Source organism: Eleutherodactylus coqui, chromosome 2 (genome assembly GCF_035609145.1).
Source record: "Eleutherodactylus coqui strain aEleCoq1 chromosome 2, aEleCoq1.hap1, whole genome shotgun sequence".
Lineage (NCBI taxonomy): Eukaryota > Metazoa > Chordata > Amphibia > Anura > Eleutherodactylidae > Eleutherodactylus > Eleutherodactylus coqui.
In genome coordinates, this window is record NC_089838.1 from 283,811,600 (window position 1) to 283,833,437 (window position 21,838).

The 21,838-nt window shown below is 44.1% G+C and overlaps 1 protein-coding gene across 1 annotated transcript in view; it reads right to left on the bottom strand.

The window, feature by feature from the left end:
* The window catches only part of SEMA4C (semaphorin 4C), a 30,914-nt gene extending 17,078 nt beyond the window's left edge, over positions 1-13,836 (bottom strand). The window contains exon 1 of the mRNA XM_066593102.1: positions 13,598-13,836. The gene's annotated coding sequence lies outside the window, so the exon portion shown is untranslated. The remainder of the gene's footprint in view (positions 1-13,597) is intronic.
* Positions 13,837-21,838: the final 8,002 nt, after the last annotated feature.

The window sequence follows — 21,838 nt, forward strand, 5'->3', positions numbered from 1 at the left end:
TGAAATCCCAACAAGATGGCAACATATAGTATACATTCGAGAATTAATTTAAAGTGGTTTTCCAGAACCTCTCCTCGGGATAGGTCATCATTAATAGTTAATTGGTGAGGGTGCTCCGCTGAGGGTCTCCGGCAAACCTTAGCGGGGAGCCGCTGTCACTTTAGGCCAAACGTGGCAAAGTGCTGTACATTGTATAGTGGCTATGACTGGTATTGCAGTTCAATCCCACTCACTTGAATGGAACCAAGCTGCTCTCAAGCCATATGACTGATGAACGTAACATCACAGACCTGAGAAGAGGCTGCAGTACTCATCCGAACACTGATTTCTTCAAATTGGGAAGGGGGGGGGGGGGGTAATTATGACCAGCGGATTCCCCCAATCAACTATTGATGACCTATCCTGAAGATAGCTCATCAACAGTAAAGTCCTGGAACACCCCCCTTTAGTGTTAAAGAGGTCCACCCTACAGAGGGACATTAGAGCACCTCAGTTGTTTTTTTTGCCATGGACTCATTCTCCTTACATCATAAGAAAAGCTAATAATTTTTTTTTACTGCCTGTTTCAGTGGAAATCATAAATAGTCATAAAAAGGCAGTACGCTATCCCTTTAAATGTCTGCTGCCATAATTGTGTTTCTGTAAAAATAATCCATTCATATAAAATATTCATGGACACAGAGCGGGGTTAAACAGGAACGTTACTATATACGTGGAGCCAACATCAACGCTGCTCAACAAACCTAACACATTGTATATTCCGAGCAAGAACACAGTGTGCAGCGGGTATGCCCCCGGGTCGTCAGGGACAACTATCCCTCAAAATCCCCCCCTCCGTGACACCCAGCACTGGAGCAAGCAATCGTTTCTGCTTTCCTTGCTGACTTATTAAAACCCTTGTACACAACATCAGGTCTGACCAGATGACCAAATGAAGTAAGGGTTTTGACCATGATGTGTGAACTCCACCTAAACATGAGCGAAAGGGGAAAAAGAAAAACGCCCATTCTTAAAAAAATATGGCTGAAAAACAGGTTGTTCAGTTCTTGGTTCCATCACTCAATCTAAAGTGCAAGAGTTTATGTAATTCGAGAGGGGTACCGTTTCTCCTAGTGGAGATGGCCAAGAAGACGTAAAGAGATTTATAGGCCAAGCAATGCTCCTCTGGGGAATTTGTTATGCAAATAGAAGATGGTACAATGCCTCTGCAGCGCCATCTATTGGAAGAGCGGTTACTTATGGAATAATTCTGATCTAGTATTATGCCCTTAAATCATGTTACGAGGTCTGTTACAAGGTTGGTTACTTTCTAATAGGTGGCGCTGTAGAGGCATGGGACCATCTCCCGTTTTTATATCTTATGTAACAGAACAGGCCTTGATCTCCATTGTAGGCAGTAATGGCTAGGAGGCAGCTTACTGTAACAGAAACCTTTCTAGAGGGAAAGAAGCTTGAATCTGACAACACAATTTAAGGGCGCGGTCACACGAGCGTAGGCGTATTTACGTTCGCACGTGCGCAGCGTTTAATCGCCGGAAAGAACGTTTTTCAGCGATCATGACCAGAGCTAGAAAGCGTATTATCCTTTGTTCCTACTTTGCAAACTATCTTTTCGGCCATCGAATATGCGTTGGCGCGTATTTCGGTCGCATATGTTCCGTTTTTTTTCGGGTTGCCATTTTTACGCACCGTAAAATCACCCGTGCGAATGAATACATTGGAAACCAATGCCTCAGATGGTCACGTTTATACGATTGGGCGCAAAAACGCGCCGTTTATGCGCTCATGTGAACGCACCCTTAGACTGCTGGTACTGGTCAGCGGCCAACTCCCCCCATGAGCATTTACACTGGCACAGCACTTATCCTTACTATCATAGAGCGGGCACTTATATCCTAGGGAACAAAATAGCTATATACTTTAGACTGTTAGGGCTTATTCTTCTAGGCATATGCAATGTCCGTACATTAAAAAAATAAATAAAAAAAAAAAAAAGCACAATTTTCTCTGTGTGTGTAAAATGCATTTTCACTTTTTAAAATCAGTTTTATTTGTTCTTCAGCCACACAAAAAATGAATTAAAAAAGTTACAATTTGCAGGAAGGCCCAAGTGACGTCAGCTTTGTCACACCCACCAGCAAACAGGGTCCCCCCCCAAAAAAAATACAGACATAATGAACATGTCTGGGGCATATTTTTGAGGGGCATAGTATCCTTCAAAAGGGTTGTCCCATTTGTAGCCGTTTTGCTGAAGGAAGCAGACGGCTCTGTACATTACACAGTGGCCCAGGTTGGTACTGCAGGCTGATTCTTATTGAAGTGAATGGGATTCAGCGTGCAGTACGAACACAGTCCACTGCGCAATGTACAGAGCTGTCTGCTTCCTGCAGCAAATCGCTACAAGAAGGCCTACTGCTTTAAAAAAAGCACTGAAGGTTGTGTTTAGCTCTTCAACTAAACTTATTGAAGATTACATAAAGAGCTGGTGATCAGGAGTTTTTGACATTAATAGCCTATCCTCACTTGTGTGCGTGAGGTCTTCACTACAATAGCAGACAGCGGTGTGCACACACATTTACAAGGTATCCCCCATTCACAATATAGGTGATAACTTGCTGTTCAGTGGGGGTCCACAGATATCAAGAACAGGACTCCCTTGTCCCGCTTTGCAGGAGCCACTTCCAACATCACTGTGAATGGAGTGCAGGCTGAGCATTCGCGGTTGGCGCTCCATTCATTTCAATGAGGTTGACAGAAGTAGAAGAGCGGGTGCCACTCGGCTATCTCTGCAGTCCTATTGAAAGTGAATGGAGAGCTAGTGCAACCAGTGTGCCATTCAGTCATCTACTCACTGCGGGAAAGGGGAGTGGGTTGCAGTAATCCCACAGTGAGGATGAGGCAAGATAAAGCAGCCCCTTTCTCGAGAGCAGCAGTGGTCTCTCAGCAATGAGACCCCCATCAATCAGCAAGTTATCCCCCATCCAGTAGATAGGTGATAACTTGTAATTGTGGTGAACCCCCTTTAAGATGCGTTGTAATAAAATTTCATCAATACAACTCTTCCTACGCTTGTGACTAAGAACTAGAGAGTTTGAAATGCGTAAACATATGGAATAGTGTATTTAAAGAGTAACTACAATAAATAAATTTAAAAAAAACTCCCCCCCCCCCCCCCCACACACACACACACAACTTTTGGCATGTCAGAGAGACATGTAAAAAGTTTTGATCAGTAGGGATTGCTGAAGAGAAGCAGTGCACCCCTTTGGCAATCATTGTTTCTTGACAGCTGAAGACAGATACAGACGTCTATAGAATAGCTGACGAGAAATAACGACAGCCGAAAGGGAGCAGCTCCTGGGTGAGCACTGCAGTACTTTCATTTCAATGATTAGCGGGGATCTCAGCAGCCAGACCCCTGCTGTTTCGATCAGTAGGGTTCTGGGTGCTGAGACCTCGCTAATTGCTGAAATGAAGTGCTCAGAGTGTTGTGCTCCTCTAGCTGTCATCTTTCCCATAGAACCCTATACATCAGTCTTTAGCCGTCAAGAGGTGCCGACAAGGAATGATGGAGGAGGAGATTGCTGGGCTCCAAGGTTCAAATCCCATCAAGGGTAACATCTGCATGGACTTTGAAAAACTCCATCTAGATGTTGCCCTTAGTCAGGTTTGAACCTACATCTCCAGCAATGCAAAGCCGCAGTTCTAACAACTGAGCCACCAAACATGTCTGTCCTAGTAGGAAAACAACAAAAGCAAGAACACAAAATGTACAGAAAGGAGTGGCAAGTTGGAGTTTCCCCTGGAGCAATGCTGTGCAGTGGCTGCATGCTCGGTCCTACGGATTGTTTTGCCACCTCTCTAACCAGCTGAATTGGATAACGAGCTATTGTGCGTAAATCCTTACAACCGCTAGTAACTGCTTTGGTCCTGTAGCCATCAACATATTTCAGGCAACCGGGTGCACAAGTTTGTGTTCCATCCGTTAAGAACCGCTCTGGTTGATTACAATGAAATGGTTTACACGACCAGAACATGAAATATTTGCTTGGACACTCCAATTCACCCCTTGCAACAGAGCCCTTTACCCACCTAGGCCTCTGGTGGACCTCGTACGGTCCAAACCTGGGCCTGATCTGTATACAGCATTGCTACCAGAGAAGGATAAAAGACTTGTGCCAGCCCGCAGGAGTAAGCCAAGCGAGGGGCAGGTGATACAACCCAGTTCAGCGAAACCAAGTCTGCAGAGCTGCTTGCCACCAGCTCCTCCACACATCTGCAAGCATTTTTTAAGGAGGCCCCTAAATACTACACAGACGGGGTCTTTCATGATCATAGAAGGTTTTAAAAGACAAATGACCAGGGGGAAAGTTACACCGCCTGCAGGATAAACCCCATATAGAACAATTCTAGAACCTTTGGCTCAACTTGTTACAATGGAACCCTAAAGAGTTCAATGACAAACTTCGGCTTTGCCATGTCTATATCAAAAAGCTTAGAGAAGATACTCTACATACAGTAGCAACCGGTCTTGCTTTTCCAGTATTGCAGACTCATAGTATACTGTACCCATATATTATATATTCCTTATCTGCCCTCTACAAAACGTGCTCCAACAAACAGGAAAAGGGTGTACTGCCAAGGGCGATGTTTTCACTCAGCACGTTGGTTATCACCCGTTGATTGAGTTTATTTGTAGCCGACTCTCCCACATAAATTAATACAGGATTTCACCCTGTAGAATAAACAGTGAGGCTTCTCCATGGAGAGCAGGGAGAGGACTTTGCAAAGTGTCTTATGAGTAAACAAGAGGTCTGAAAGGATCTGTGTATGGAGATGCCGATTAGACCAATTAAAACACTATCACCGCTTACAATAAACATTGTTCCAAAACCCCATACAGACAATACCTGCCATTATTCCGCTGCCGCAGTAAGCGCCCAGGGTGTGGTTTCCCATTATACCTGCTGCATGTGAAGATGAGAGAAAGGCTTTCATCAGACTATTTGTAAACCCGTAATGTCCAAATCTCAGGCACATAATGCGGCGGTTTACGGGCCTTTTCAAATTGGCGTCACGGTGAATTCCATTAACTTCTAATGGGTGGATTAGGTCTCTGGGTTTTCTTTCAAAAAAGCATCTGAGGTTACATTAGAAAGTAAGGGTGCCTTTACACGGCACTACTATCCAAATAGGCACTTGATAAGAGTGAATGTAAGTGATTACATATAAACACAGACACCAACTAGGTGACCAGCGAGAATTTGACACAGCTCACCTAAAAATAGTCGCTGGTTGATTAATAATTGTCTGGCGTTAACAGGAAATCGTTGCCTTTCAATGACTAACTAGCCAACAACTTTGCAGGGAGAGGTGTGCCTATTTGGTGTACACCTCCCACTGAATGCCGATTGGCTCCCATGTTTTCGAAGATTTTGCCCTCCCACATAATTTTCCATTTTTCATGGGCTGACGGTAGTCTAATCGACCGTTGACATGACCGCTAAGGTCATTAGCGGTCATGCAGAGTGTTAAGACTGACAGATGTCACTGCTGAACCTTCCACGTGAAGCGCTGAGCGTTTACGCACAGCAAGAAGCCAGCGATGGTTCTGACTGAAAGTCAGCGATAAATATTAAATGACTTTTTTTGTATTTTCACTGGATGATTATCGCTCAATTTCGTTTGCTTGAATTTTAAGCCATAATCGTCCCCAGTAAATGGCCCCCAACACTCATTGGTTCCCGAAAATACAAATATGTGAGCGATTCTCGACTGAACAGTTGCTGCTGGTCTTTTAACACCCGCTGCTACAGTATCTGTCCGATTTTGGTCTTTGAGGATACACTTTATGCACCGACACTCTAGTCGAACCTGCGAGACCGCAGCAGTGATTGCTCACTTGATGACTTTCTGTGCATTCAGACTCGGCAATCAATGAGCGGTCATTGGATGTAACAGTCGCTATACGTAAAAGCGCACAGTCTTTTTTACGCTTTAATGACAATTGAAGCGATTATTTAGGTAATACATGTCCTGCGTAAAGCCACCCTAAAAGAAGACACATGATAGATCATATGCTCTTAAAGGGGTTGTCCATTCTGGTCAAACCCTTCAGTAAAAGCTCTTTTATATGGAGTGATGACTGGCTGTATGAACATTCCCAATCATTGATAAAATACTCGTTTGTCTCATCTTTTACATGTCAGTAACACATCCTCTCATTGGAACAATTTGGGCTGATAATGTAAAAACTGGATTGTACAAACCGCCGCACGATAATTATTGAATCTAACTGCAAAACTAAACGGGCACCGATTGACTTGCTATTAGTATAGAACACAATACGGTGCTTGGATGGGATCCCACTCCTTTCAACACTCTGTAATAGACAGTCCGGCATGTATCAATGGGATTTTTTATTAACGGCAATTCATGTTTATTTTGTGACGTTTCGGTCTCATGTGACCTTCATCAAACAATCAGGCCAGGCTGCCATACAGAAAAAAAGGGGTGCGAGTAGCGACATATGCCGCATAGGAGAAGGCTCTAGGTTGTTGGCGGCCACTCTCGACAGCCAATAATCTTCCCATAAAAAGGGCCATAACTGAAGACCCTCTTCTGATAGCGAGGTTTTCAGTGACCACACCTGCCGCCATCGCCAGTGAAGCTGTGGGCAGCTGCACATTTGTCCTGTGGCAGCCCCTGGAGGAGAATTGTGGTATTACCTAGTACCTGTGGGCTACTACATAATACATGGTTGTACAGGGTCCTCCAGAGGGCGGCTAGAGGGAGGGTCCTAAGCTAAATGCCCCCAACAGGGCATATAGGCAGGAAAATACCCCTGTAAAGAGGACTTCCACTGAAAACACTACATCTGCTACACCTTAGTAAACCACTAGTTGGCATTAATGTTTATTTAGGGTAGGACACACATTGTAGTGGCAACCATGACATTTCCTCACAGCATGCTGTAGATACAAAAATCCACAGCATGACCGCCTTCCGCTGCTGCTATTTTCCACTGTAAGCGAATGGGGTTCGTTAAATCCTCATTCACTTTCATAGTACTGTGCGTTGCTACGGAATTTCAGCTCGCATTTCACAGCAATTCAATTCCACTTTGTGTGAACTCACCCTAAAGGACTCATTCACACGGATGTATTCAGTTTCAGTCCATGAAATAAATACAGCATTTTCGAGAACGAAAACTACACGCATTCCTTGCGGTTTGTTAATTTTTTGACTCATATGCATTGCGTATTTCACGGTCAGAAGAAGAAAAAAAATAAAAATTAACACACCCCATTGATTTCATGCGCATCATGCAGATTCACATGATCCCATTGACTTTAAGGGGCCATTTCAGTCCACAATATGCACACTGCATAGTCCAATGCAAAGCAACAGGATTCCAGTGTATTCTGTATGTAAAATAAATAACTATGCACGCAATTCACAGCGCAAAACCTGTAGATGACATTACAGCCATATGTTATAGCAGGTCTGTATTATGGACATCTACAATACGCTCGCCTGGAACTGTCCTGACAGATGTCTGAAGTTTTCTATTTTGGTGGTGGCCATTTTTGAAGAAGGAACAAAAACAGCAAGAACAGCAACAACAAAAGTAATGTGCAGAGAAGTTCTGAAAGGTTAACAAAAAAAAAAAAAAGTGCGAAGTTGGGTTACTGGAAACTACATATGAAATGTATAGTCAAAGCGCCTGATATGTGCCATCTATATAGCACTGCAGATTCATTTAATACACATCCGGAATAGATTTACCAGACACTCATCCATAGGCAGTCTAATATTACAGGGTTTCCACCTATCCTTTAACATTGCACAGTCCCCTCCCCCACCACAATAGCTGTAAATTGCAGTCAAACCTGAATTTAATGCAACCCCAGCTCAGCAGGAAGCAAGTGGTCAACACTAAGTGCCAGGTCAGCTGCGAACCCCCCCCCCCCCCCCCCCCCCCCCCCCCCCCCCCCCCGGCAGAAGACAAACCAACATCCTCTATAAAGTGCACATCTCATAACAATAGGAAATCTAACACAAGGCTGCAAGAGTGACATCAACCCTGCAGATGCAAGGGGGACAATACAAACACCCTGCCCATATGTAATAGGACACCATACTACCAGGACCTCCAAGTAAAGTGTTCCTTCCATAAGAGGTTTCTGACCATTTATAGACATGATATAGCAGAGATGAGTTTGCAAATGCACAAGTTTGCCATATCATACAACGTATGGAGAGGAGATGATGGGTCATCTAAGGATTTCCATAGTACCACAGATCACAGCCTGTAGCCAACACACAGTTTTGCAAATGGGGCCAAAGGCTTGACCACCTTAGAAACCCCTCAACAGACCAATGGTAGAAAGGATGGTCTCATCATCCGACAAGCATGAGCAGCTCCAACCGTTTTGTTGTCCACTATCCAGACATAAGTTCATCCTCATTACAAGCCCCTGTGTCTGGCAGAACAATTTCTAGTTGCTTAGCTTTCATGGAGCCCATTACCTGTACTGTCTCTGAGACCCACCGATGCCTCCATGTGCAGTGGTGTCATAAATGATGAAACTGGACTGCTATGGAGTGGAACCGGGGTGTCTTCAGCCATTATTCCAGGCTTAGTTTGGGGCTCCTTCCCACGGACGGATTTCGGAAATCCGCTGCGTTGCTCGCAGCTATTAGGTTCTATTGAACCTAATAGCACAATGCTTACAGTGCGCACCGTAAGTTCACCCGTCCTCACCAGCGGCATGCTCTATTTGCCGCGGGTGTATGCGTGGACAGCTCCGCTGTAGCACAGGGGAAGATAGCATGAAACTGCTTCCCCGCCGCGTCATATGACGCGGCCGGCGCGTCACGCGACACTGTGGGCGTGTCACGCGCTCTATTGCGCATGCACGCAGAAGCGTCATGCGGGACCTGGGACGCTGGATCCGCAGGTAAGTATTGGGGTCACTGGGGGGATGCCGTGTGAAGCCGGCCTTAGTTTGTGCTCCAGCGACGACCGTGTTCATGTCTAGAGACCTATGGGTGAGCGCCTCAATCTTGCCTTTGCTTTGGAGCGACACACTGGCCCCTACTGGTGTGATGGTCTGTGGGCCCATCGCATATAACAATCAGTCACCCCCTAGTAGTGGTACGAGGAACAATGACAGCTCAGCGATATGTTCAGGACATCCTGCAGCCACATGTGTTCCTCTCATGGCGGCTTCCAAGAAACATTTTCCAGCAGGATAATGCTCGGCCGCACACACAAGGGGGTCACAGGAGCCCCCTCAACATTGTCAGGTCATCACTAGAAAAAGCCTCAGACAGCCCCTTTAAAATGACGCAATGCAGTTTCCTGTGGCCCTATGCAAAAAAAAAAAGAATGAAAAGTGATGCTTCATCAAATTGTGTAAGATGACAAACAAACTCAGCTTCACCATATTGATAAAATAGTCATCCTGATTAATTGGGCTGAGGGGTGAAAGCGTATACTGTACTGTATATGGGTAATTAATACCCAGGTCATCAATAAATGTGATCTGCCTCACTTAAGATCCACCTGATTACACAGAACACTAGATGATGCTCACATGAAATCTAATGCCCAACTGCAGCTAGCCCCCATGTACAGGGTACCAGGAGGCGGAGGTAAAAAGGACTTATTTGTCAAGGTCCTCACAATGTAGGGATGTGCCTGCCTGTGACATAAAAGGGACAACAAGATTACAAGGTTACTGATTATTTTCCTCACTTCCCCCTATTTTTGCAAAATAATATATAATGTTTTGACAAATAAGAGATAAAGGAAGAAAAATATGGAAGGGGTACAGAATGTAACTGTATAAGGCCATACAACCCCTTAAACATGAACGGGAGGGAAGTATAAGCTTAGTAATAGATATGGCACTAAAGCTATATATTCTGTATAGGAAACCAAGAGGATGGCAGCACATTACAGAATGTCTACCAATAGTTCCTCATGGTCATTGAGTGATCCATGCAGACACATAGGGTGCCGGCCACAAGTTTGTCAGGGGGAGACACCAGGCGAATAGAAGCAGGGGACAACCAACTTATCCTAATGACTTTCTTCCTCTGTGCAGCAGCACCTTGTGGGGCTTTTTGAATCCTCCTCACTTGGCTCTGTCTCCTCCCCTATGATCTTTTGAGGTGTCCCTGTCGGTCCACCAACTCCCAACAACACAACTGCTTAGTGCTGCTTGGTTCTAGGTCTGGATTTGTGTTAGGACTTTGGTTCTAGTGCCGTTTTGTTATGAGATTGGTTCTGATGCTGTATTGATGGTATAAGCTTGGCACCGTTACCGTATTTAGTCATAGCTGTATGCCCATTCCAGAAAAGTTCTATCTTGGTGCCTTCTGGACAAGCAGACTACCCATCAGTGCAATATTTTATACATTTATGATTGGGGCGGGAAGGGGGGCAGGAGGGGCCAAAAAAAAAAATCAGCAGTGCTTACTTAAAGTAGCTCTATGGTATGATGACCCCACTAAGCAGCTCCCCATATCTTGGCTTCCTGGAGTAATGTAGATATATCATACACTGATGAATGCAATCTTAATGGCCTAGTTTCTATATACAGTATAGATCCATACTTCCTGCTATACAGAAAGGTTAAGGGGGTGGATCAATATGGGAGTCTTCCATCCATCGATCGATCTGGAGCATAATCTATTGTAGTTATTTATGCGGAGTGAGATGTCACTGGGAGGTTTTATGAATGAATGCTCTGCTGAAGACATTTTCAATCTGTTCTGTGGAATATATTCAGATATCCCATTGAAGAAAGCTACAATAAATCTCTCCACAGTCAGAAGTGGCTGATAACAGGGAACAATAAATACACAGCAGATGGCATAGAGATAGACTTTAGCCCTCATATAAAGAGCAGTACCAGAGAAGAGCGTAATAGCAATGATGCCCTTGTACCAAGTCCAATTATTAGGGTTCTGGGGCGCCACAATGCGGAGAATATTTTAGGGTTCCTTTGCGTTTGTCTTCCGTTCTGCTGTTCATTCAGAGAAGCAGCAAAACGGGGAAAAAAATTGCTCTGTTTTACTTCCCATTAATTCTAACAGAACTTTTGTCTTACAGTTACGCTCCGTTCCATCTGCTTTCATGGGAAAAAAAAAAAAACTACTGTTTTTTTCTGCCAAGAAAAAGGAAAGCGGACAGAAAGGATCCTTTATTTTCTTTACATTATCAACCCCTGATGCAAACTGGATTGAAGAGGTTTCCGCTTGGTTCCATTTTCATTGCCCTCTTAACAGATCCATTTTTAATTCCATCAGCAATTGCAGAAGGGAAGATCAAAAATTGACGGAAATAGAATGAAACAAAAGATGAAAAACTGATACAAAATAGCTTTTTTCGTCATATCTATCTATATGGACCCATTAAGAAGAAGAAGAAGAAGAAGAAAAAGTGAACTATGGTTTCCATTTGGTTCAGTTTTAAATCTGTTTTGCCATCCGTTCCATGTTTTAAAAAAAGTGAAAGTAAAAACACTTATGTGAATAAGCCCTTTACATTAGTTTGAATGGACAGTGGCTCTACTGAGAACAGGGCCCCTTAGCACTCAGGACTGGAGGTGGCTCCAACAATTTGGAACCACCGGTCACACTTTAATGGTATACGTAAAAGCTAAATATGTCAATATACTTGAAAAGATGGATGTAATTACATCACAGACAAAGGGGTCTAGAAAGCGGAGATTCTGCTATCTGTTGGATAAGAGGGCTGGTGCTCAAGAGATTTTCTTTCCATGCTTTACAAAATAGCATCTTTGCATGGCATCAACATACACCATAAAAGGGTATGACAGGAGCGGGAAATTGGGGTCAACTGTTGCCGGAACACATTTTTAATGGAAGCTGCAGCAATGATTGTGATAAAATATGGGTTACACATCGTTACTTCTGCATTAGTATGACATAGGCCTGCGCTGGCCGGAGAGCCACTTCCCATTCACAGCCATATATTTACGGATAGGCGAGGAGGATACAGAATAAAGAAATATATATGGTGTACAGAAAGATACTTAACCCACTGAAAATGACGGATTATGTGAGCATAGCAGGCGAGAAGGAAACATATGACGTGCACCAGGTGGCCCTATGCCTGTCCCTACAACCATCCAAGAGCTAATCTAATGGGAGCGGAGCAATCTGCCTGACACAACCAGTTCTATTGACCAGCAACACAAGGCGCAGCAATGGCCGGCCAGTGTAATTTGATGATAATTCACCAATGCAGTCATCCCATCTGGAAAATTAGTTACATGATAGGTCATTGAAATCAGATTACCAGCAGCGCCAATGCCGCCAGCTGCTGGCTTCATAATAAGAGGCCTGAAGCCTGCGGTAGCGAGCGTCCTGTATCCACATCAAATCCTCCTCATCTGCTCTACGCCAAGTCCGCTGCCAGCGTCGTAGAGATTAAATTGTAGGAGTTTTGGTTCACAATGCCAATCTCTCATCAGCCTCTTCTCCGCCATAACAAGGCACAACCCTGCCAGTGTTCTAGAGATATAAAAGGGGCAGATTAGGAGTCAGCAGCTCAGGTTGGAGCTCGTTGGGAAGAATTATTAAAAAACCCCTCCGGCAAATAGTCTTCCCGCAATTGGCACATTTACAATGCCATCATGCCAGGCCACAATATGTAAACCATCCTCAGTTATGGGTCAGATCTTGCCGATACACACAACCCCCCCTTATACACACGTGCAAACCTCCCCCCTCCATATACTAATCCCCTCCCCCCTTTACACTATATACAAACCTCTCCCCTCCTCTTTATACTGTCCAGACTTCTGCTAGTCAGCAAGAAATCCCAGCCCCCAACAGTGCACAACTCAACGCAAGTGTGCAACACAATACACACCATTGTAGATATGCCAAGACACACTTATCATAGTAGTGTAAAACTACACATCAGCCTTAATTGTGAGCATAGTGCTCAAGTATACAACACCACAATGCAATTATAGGACACATAATAGTAAACAAATCCATACTATAGACTCATAATTGTGTCTATGCAGCACCACAATGCACAGTTTTCATATTCAATAGGGCACAAATCAACACTATATAGACTTATAGTTGTGTGCAGCACCACAATGCACAATTGTCTGACACACTTTGCATCATCACAACAGTGCACAAACCCACAGTTGTGTGCAGCATCACAATGCACAATTGTATGACACTTTGCATCATCACAACAGTGCACAAACCCACAGTTGTGTGGCTAGTGTGCAGTACCATAATACAATGATATAAGCCATGTACAATTATTACAATAGTGCACAACTCCACACCACAGTTATGTCCAATGCCCAAAAGAGCAACATCACACTATACAAAAGTGCACAACTCCAGTTGTGTGCAGCACCACAATGATCGATGTAGAACTGTGGACTAGCATCACAGAAAGGATACATAACAGTCGCAAATATGTATCACTACAAGAGAGGAAACATATTTGTATACAGAGGAGTTGCAACATATAGATACAATCCTATGCAGAGTCATACATAGTTGTATACACAGTTGCCAGGCTCACCTGCTCCCAGGGATGGAGCTCAGATCTACTTCTCCCCAGCGAGCTCCCAGTAATATCCGGTACAGGCTGCCCTCCTGCTGCTGGATCTCCTCCACAATTTGCACTGATGCCCGGGTACAGTTGTGCCCACAGCTCCAATCAGGCAGGACGTAGAGCAGAATGTAGCGATCAGCTCCTCTCGCACTGCATCCCACTGCCCCGTCCCGATCTCCTGCACTGGATGCACTGGAGCCTCCTCCTTAGCTCTTCTCATCCTTCTCTTGCCAGTTTTTTTTCTCTCCTTAATCCCTGCCCATTTTTTCTGACGTCATGATGGGGGGATGGGGCATCCTGGAGCTGGATCTGCCTTTACTAGACTTTATATATATATAATGGTTCTATTGTGCTGCAGGATGCAGAGCAGGCACAGGGGTCAGGGGGCAGAGCACTGATCTGCTCCAGCCTCAGGCTGCCCCTGTGCCCAGCTCTCTGCAAGGACAGTGCCAGTTCTTTTGCTCCTTAGTATTCATTTGATATCCAATTGTTTTACTGTTTGAAGTCTGATCATTTGCTAAGGTGGCACAGATCACCCTAGTGTGGGTACACTGGGATATACAGAATGGGTGACTGTTTGTGATGGCACGGTTGAGTATCAATGAAAATATTTAGAGATCTGCTGATTGTCACATCAAAAATGCCCCCACTGAAGGGAATGAGATGTAAGATTTTAGGGCTCCCTATAGATTTCAAATTTAGTGCTAGTATTTTACAGGGGAAAATCCGTATTGGAATCTGCATGTGTGTGGATATACAAAGCGGATATTCGAGATAGATTATTCACAGACACCTGTGGCGTTCATCAGTGCAAAGGCAAACGTAGAAATTATTCCAGTTGCAATCACTGCAATCACGAAGCTTAACCCTTCAAGGATGCACACAATTTTGGCCTTCGGGATACGAAATAACTTGCTGATTACGGTTGTGAGGATACAAAATATGTGAATTGTGTTTGCTGTTGTATGAAATGATTGTATTTTCTTCTTTTGACCTGTTTTAATATTTTTTCAGCTTTTCATTAACCCACTGAAGAATCTTCAACACCGGATAGAATACTCCGCAGTAGCGTTACAGAATATGTTCTCCTGTGGAACACGTAGCGTCTGAATCTGTATTGCTAACGTGCAGCTTTTGATTCAGAATCGAAAACAGAATTCTACTGGCAATTCCTCATCAAAATCCGCAGCTAGCCGTGTGGAATTCAAGAGTGGCATATTCTGCAACGCTGTTGCAAAATATTCCTTCCCGTGTGAAGGGCCCCTTAGAAGAGATTAAGACCAGATATACATGAACATATTTGCACGCGTATGAGCGCTGCTTTTCTGCGGAGCAAATTATGCTTTTTTGTGTGTGCATGGGCATTTGTGCGCGGCAAAACAATATGCAGCAAAAAAAAAAAACGCATCAACAAAACTGCATGTGTGGGAAACCCACAGCGCTGTACACTGTGTAGTGGCCTGGAATGGTACTGCAGGCTCAGTTTCTATTCTGCTCAGAATGGGAACTCCAGGGGGGTGGATTCCCACTGATCAAATATTGATGACCTACCTGAGCACAGATCATCAATAGTTTAGAACTAGAAAATCTCTAATGGCAATGTGCATGAGGCTTCAAAGGGAGACCACCGTTTTTTTTTATCGTAGCCATGTCAGCAGGCGTGCAGTTGTCAATCACAGCTTTCCTCCCACTGCAGATCGTGTGGGTATTGCAGTTGTATCCAGCAGCGACATGTGTAGCATAGTATATGAAGACTTCCATCTGCCCTGGAAATGTGCAGTACAGGAAGCAGAGAGAAGGATTTATCAATACTGCAGCTTCCAGCCGCACACCCACATCACCTCGCTGTTCTCTCTGCTTAGAAAATACCAAAGAGAGCCGATTGTTTAGACTATACACAGACTTGTTGTAGCGCGATGGCTCCAAGTCCACTATTGTGTTACATGTACAGTCTATAGGGAATATATAGAGTCACATACAGGTGCAATTGTCATACATGTTCATGTAACTGTCACATGACAAACAAGTCAATAAGAAACATGGATTGAAAAGAGTTGCATATACAGTAAGGCTAATTTCACACGGGCAAGCGCGACATCGGGTTGTGAAACTCAACCCAATATCGCACTAGTGCTTGTGCGACGTCCCCACGGATACGGGGCATTTTTGGGTCAAAAAGGCCTCCCATCGCTTCAGGGAAGTAGTGATTCTCCGATGCGGCTTTCAGCTGCACTGGAGGATCGTCAAGTGTTTTCCATGGTTTTCAATGGAAAACATCACATCACACTCATTCGGCACGTTCCCCGGAGTCCAGGGAGGTTTTTCTTTTGCTTGCCTGGCTTCCCGATCCAGCACTGTCATTCCCAAAAGTCAACGCGGACTGTGCAGTGCATGCGCACTCCCAAAGCACTCAATGGCCCGGCTGTATGGTCTACGCTAACTTTCAGGATTGGGCTCTGCCAGGGAGCAGGGCAAGCATAAGAAATACCTCCCTGGACTTCGGGGAACCCACCGAATAAGCACTATAACTTTGTTTATGGTATTCATACCTGGTGACAGGTTCCCTTTAGCATTGGCAGATAAAGGCCCTTTTACACGGCCAAGTCTCTGCCTGCTTAACGAGTGCCAAACAACAATCCAGCATGCCAATTGGAGCCTATAACCTCCATGGAGGATCACTAGTATGGGCAAGACCAACTGTTACTGCAATCATTTGATCCTACATAGATTGCGTTCGTTAGCAGCACATTTCTCTGGTTAGACAGCAAGATATACTTCTGAAGGACAAGCATTTTTTCGCCTGCATAAAAGGTCTGATCAGCCAAAAAGGAGAGTTTGCTCAGCTGATCACAGGTATGTATGTTCAAATTAGCCAATGAGCAGGTAAATCAACATTCATGCCCAATCGTTGGCCCGTGTAAAAGTTGCCTTTAGTCACTGACTTCACCATAAACAGGCACGCTCAGGTCTACTTAGCTCTCGTATTTTTATTTAAGGGGAAAAGGCTACTTGCCTAACAACTCTGGCAATTAAGAATCAGGCATGTTAAAAATCCCTGTTTCCTCTAACATCTGCAGTTAGTAGGCCCAATACATATGGGATGCTGAAATCTGCAGGTTCGGGTCACTTTTATGTATATGGCCAGCTTTGCAGCGGGTGCAATTACACAGATCCTATTTAATAACAACCAAACAAAAACATCCCTTTGTGAAGAACTACAAAGAAGGAATTATCATGATTCGTTCTACAATTAGAATAATATTTGATGGGAAATGATTCCAATTAATAAAAATATGTCTGTCCTTTGATTTCCACAGTATGGGGTTAATGCAATTTACAGAGAAACAATAGTTGCATTTATGATGCTACATTTTATTGGGAAGATTTGTTTATTTTATCATTTTACTCATTTATATTGCACACACATGTTCTGAAATGCTGAATATCACTTGATATAGGGCTTTGTCCCTATTGGGGCGCTCAATCCACCTTCACCTATTAGTATGTTTTTGGATAGTGGGGAAAAACGTGAATACTTGGAGAAAACCCACAAAAAACAAGGGGAGAACATTTCATTTATTTCAGTGCAAGGATAGGAGTGAAGTCAAATGTTGTGGTCCTTATTAGAGATGAGCGAGTATACTCGCTAAGGCACATTACTCAAGCAAGTAGTGCCTTAGCCGAGTATCTCCCCGTTCGTCTCTAAAGATTCGGGGGCCGGCGGGGGAGAGCGGAGAAGAACACACGGGAGATCTCTCTCTCCCTCTCACCCCGCCGCAACTCACCTGTCACCCGCGCCGGCCCCTAAATCTTTAGAGACGAGCGGGGAGATACTCGGCTAAGGCACTACTCGCTCCAGTAATGTGCCTTAGCGAGTATACTCGCTCATCTCTAGTCCTTATAGGTATCCCCTTCACCTCTTAAGCTGGCCATACAGATTAGTTGTATGTTGGCTGAACCTTCTGATTTCAATTGAGAAAGACGACCATCTAATGTGTATGGGGGCCTCCTGACTCTTTCTTGGTGGCAGATATCGAGGTAGATAAGGGTCTGGCAGTTGGATTACAACTTGCCCTATTCTTTAGTTCTCAGGGAGATAAGCGACCACCAGAGGTGTATAGCAGCAGCTTACTTCCTTCCCTATATTTCAAAAAGATGCATGATCTGAGCGTGCATGTGTACGGGAGCGGGTGGGATCGAGAGAGAGATGTTAGTAGAAGGACTGTTCGGCTGTCAGCTATCTGGTGTGTATGGTCAACCTTAATTTCACTTTAAAAAAAAAAACAAAAAAAACTGTAGTTTGGATAATGAAAACCTACAGCCCAAATAGGAGATTACACTGGATGGTAACAACATTTTTAAACAAGTTTATACTTTGCATTTGGAGTTTTTTTTTGCCAAGATTGCGAATAGATCTAAAACAGAAAAAGCTTTCATTATACATCTTCTTCCTTTAGGGTCCACTCCTGCTTCTTGCTTATTGAAAACAATGCAAGAAAAGAAGGTGGTCCATTAAGAGAGGGTCATGTCCTTTTCATATTAAAGTGACCCTCCAGAGTTCCCCTTACTAAAGGCCCGTTTACACGCAAAGGCTATCTTTCAAACGATTCAAAGTTTTAGTGATCATTTTGCAAAAAATGTGTTACAGGACACTATTGTCCATAAACACTTTATCATCTTCATTTGCGTATTAAAGGGCCTTTGGGAGCTGTTTGCAGAGCCCAGCACATAGGATGGGCTCTGCACACAGCTCCATTGATCTCGCGTGGGCTGTCAGCAGAATACAATGTAATCTCATGGCACACGCTTGGAACATAGCGTGTGTACCGTATTATCTGAACAATGGATTTTAAGCTCACCTTAAAATGATTTCTCAGCCGAAAAGTGAACGATGGCCACGTTTACACGCAACGATGATCACTCATTTGCAGTCGTTTGATCGAATTTGGAGCGATAATCGTTGCATGTAAACGGGCTTTAAGACTCATTTGCCATAATACATGTGCAGCAATTACCCAATGATTATTTTATTCTCAGTGATGTTTTTCTGACTTAGTAGTTTGTACTTTATAATCATTGTTCCCTTGCTGTAATAGAAAGCATCTCTCCATGCACCAGCGTCTTGGTGAGTCTGTTATAGATTTGTGTTTATACACATTAGCCAATCAGAGGAGGAAAAGTGCAGCAGCCTCAACCAATGAGGAGACAAGGGTGTGTCTCAGACTGCCTATAGACACTATAGATAAACTGTAGTCACAGATCACAGCAGACAAGAAGCAAGATCTGAGGGAAATAAATATCAGGCAATCACCTCCTGAAGGTACTGATTTGCATATAATTTTTGAGCTCCTGACTGGACAGTAACTTTAACATGAAGGTAGGTACTTAAGTGGGTTTTCTAAGACTTACAAAAACGAGGCTAAGAGTGGGGATTGCACAAAATAACAAACTATGCACTATTCACTAGTTAGATTTCCCCAGTGCCCTTAGGCTGCTTTCACATGGCTGAGAAAATCTCACAAAATTTGTGCGCTTGCGAGACACACAAATCTCACACAAATATGAACCCCATTCTTTTCACTGGGGTCATACACAAGAGTTTTTTTTTCCCACATCACATTGGGACATGTTCTATTTGTGGGCGTTCCCTCACATCATGCATTGTTTTCAATGGGGCCGTCAAAGCATCACACTGCATACGAGGTGAATACAATGGGAAACACTCTGCGATCCTCCGATGCAATGTTTAGGATTAGAGATGAGCGAGCATACTCGCTAAGGGCAATTACTCGATCGAGCATTGCCCTTAGCGAGTACCTGCCCACTCGGGAGCAAAGATTCAGCTGCCCGGGCGGGCGGGGAGCGGCGGGGGAGAGCGGGGAGGAACGGAGGGGAGATCTCTCTCTCCCTCTCTTCCCCCGCTCCCCCTGCTCACTGCCGCAACTCACCTGTCACCCCCGCCAGCAGCCGAACCTTTTCTTCCGAGCGGGGAGATACTCGCTAAGGACAATGCTCAATTGAGCAATTGTCCTTAGCGAGTATGCTCACTCATCTCTATTTAGGATCCCTACTTCTGTGGGGAAATTGCACAAGCGCAATATCGGGCCGAGTTTCACTGCCCAATATCGAACTTGTCCGTGTGAAATTAGCCTTAGCCTCTTTTTTAAATAATTCTCTATTAAGAATGGTTTCACACACATTTTTGAGCCAAAGCCAAAAGTGGATCCAGCAAGAAGGAAAACTAGAAGTACTTCCTTTATATTTCCAATTTATTTTGAATCAATGTCTGGCTTTGGCTCAAAAAACTGCTTAAAAACCTGTGTGTGAAACCACCCTAAAGGGATTCTCTACTGATGTGATTTATGACTGCATATGCATTAAAGGGCTTTACCCATGACTTAAATTTGCTTTACAACCACTCTCTTCTTCCTGGTTGCTGCAGACCAGGACATGTGACTGTTTCTGCCAATCACTGGCTATAGACTGCTGTGGCCAGTGATTGGCTGCAACAATCACATGTCCTGGTCAGCAGCCACCAGGAAGGAGATAGTGATTGTAAAGCAAATTTAAAAGTCATGGGAAAACCCCTTTAAGACAACCCCTATTCATGTTCAGAACCCAAGCATGAACTCAACTCAGCCTTTTCAATTGCCACCATTTATTACTGTAGTACCCCGGTAATTGCCTCTGCAAGTAAAATGTATGGCCAGCCTCATCTTTCTCTGTTAAAGCTGATCACCAGGCCAGAGTAAAGTGGTTTTCCAGTTATAAACTGCTAATGGTGTATGTACAGGATAGGCCATGAATAGTAGATCAACCAGGAATCCCTGATGATCAGCTGTTTATTGTGGTGGTGTGCGCATGCACTGAGCTGATTTCTGCAGGAAGAAGACAACTCTATTGCCACTGCAGTGGCAAGGCTTGGTATTACACATGAAGTTCCCAATGTGCAGTGAATGGGAATTTCACCTATTATACCAGGCAGAAATTAGCTCTGTGCATGAAAGCACTGGCTGAGCAAACAGCTGAACAGACCTGATCTACTATTGATGGGCTATCCCAAGGATAGCATAAAAGACAAGACATACAATGCAGGTATATATAGCCATACATAGCATGTATCTGTTAGAAAAATCTCACCATCCAGCCGCGGGGTGCGCTCAGTGCAGCTCTGACGTCAGCCAGGATTATTCCCTTGATCCTATAGTCCCTGGGATACATCCTCCCGGAATTATTGGGTGCATATGCGTTCCATTGTAGCGCTGAGCATGAGTGACGTCACAGTCTGACATTGATGAGGTAGTCACATCAGTCCAGAGATCTCTAGGGCGCATCCTCACAGGCGTATGGAGCGCATTGTATTCCACTGGGGCATCGGGTGTCGATAGCGTGATGATCTCACTCCTGTGTCATCCTCAGGATCTCACATCCTGTGTCACAACTGGACAACCCCTTTTAATTTGAAAAAGAGTCTGTCACGGTGGTTCTGAGATCGCTTCCATTTTAGTATTCGGGTACAAGTTTTGTATGTGTTTTTCCATCTTCTGGATCAGGTAGGAGTGGTATTAGGTGAGACTTCCTTGGTATCATCTGTGGGTAGTTTGTCAGGATTATTTCACATGGCCTTATGCTTTGCTTAGTGCTGTTTAATTTCAGTCTTTCTCTGTCTGCGAAAGAAATCAGAGCTTGGTGCTGGAGCTCCTGTTTGCCTTCTCAAAGCTAAGTACTGCGGTTATTATTCATTTTCTTCTTGTTTTCTGTGGTCTTCTCCTATCCCACGTAGGGTCTGGTCTGCTAGTGGCTTAGGTACATGGTCAGGTTCGCCCTTGTCCGGGCGGGTTATCTGCGCATAGGCAGATTTCTTCCCTGGGTAAGGGTCTTTAGGGATAGTGTTTTCCTTGTGGCAGTTTTCTTTGTTTACGACAGTTTGGTGTTCAGTTGCGTAGCATTTCTGGTTTACGGATCCAGCGCGTTCTGCTTGGACGTGACAGAGTCCTTTTGAAACAATCTCCTCAAATTTTAGCATAACCCAAAGAAACCTCATGGTTCACTCCTGAGCATAGCCAGAAGCCACATTAGTGAATACCACCTTTAAATTGGCAATAGACAAGAAAAATTAAGATTCATACAGAAAAATAGTAGATAGTTTGATCATAGGATCTGTTATACCAGCAACATTTTGAATATATTTAAAGGGATTTTTTTACT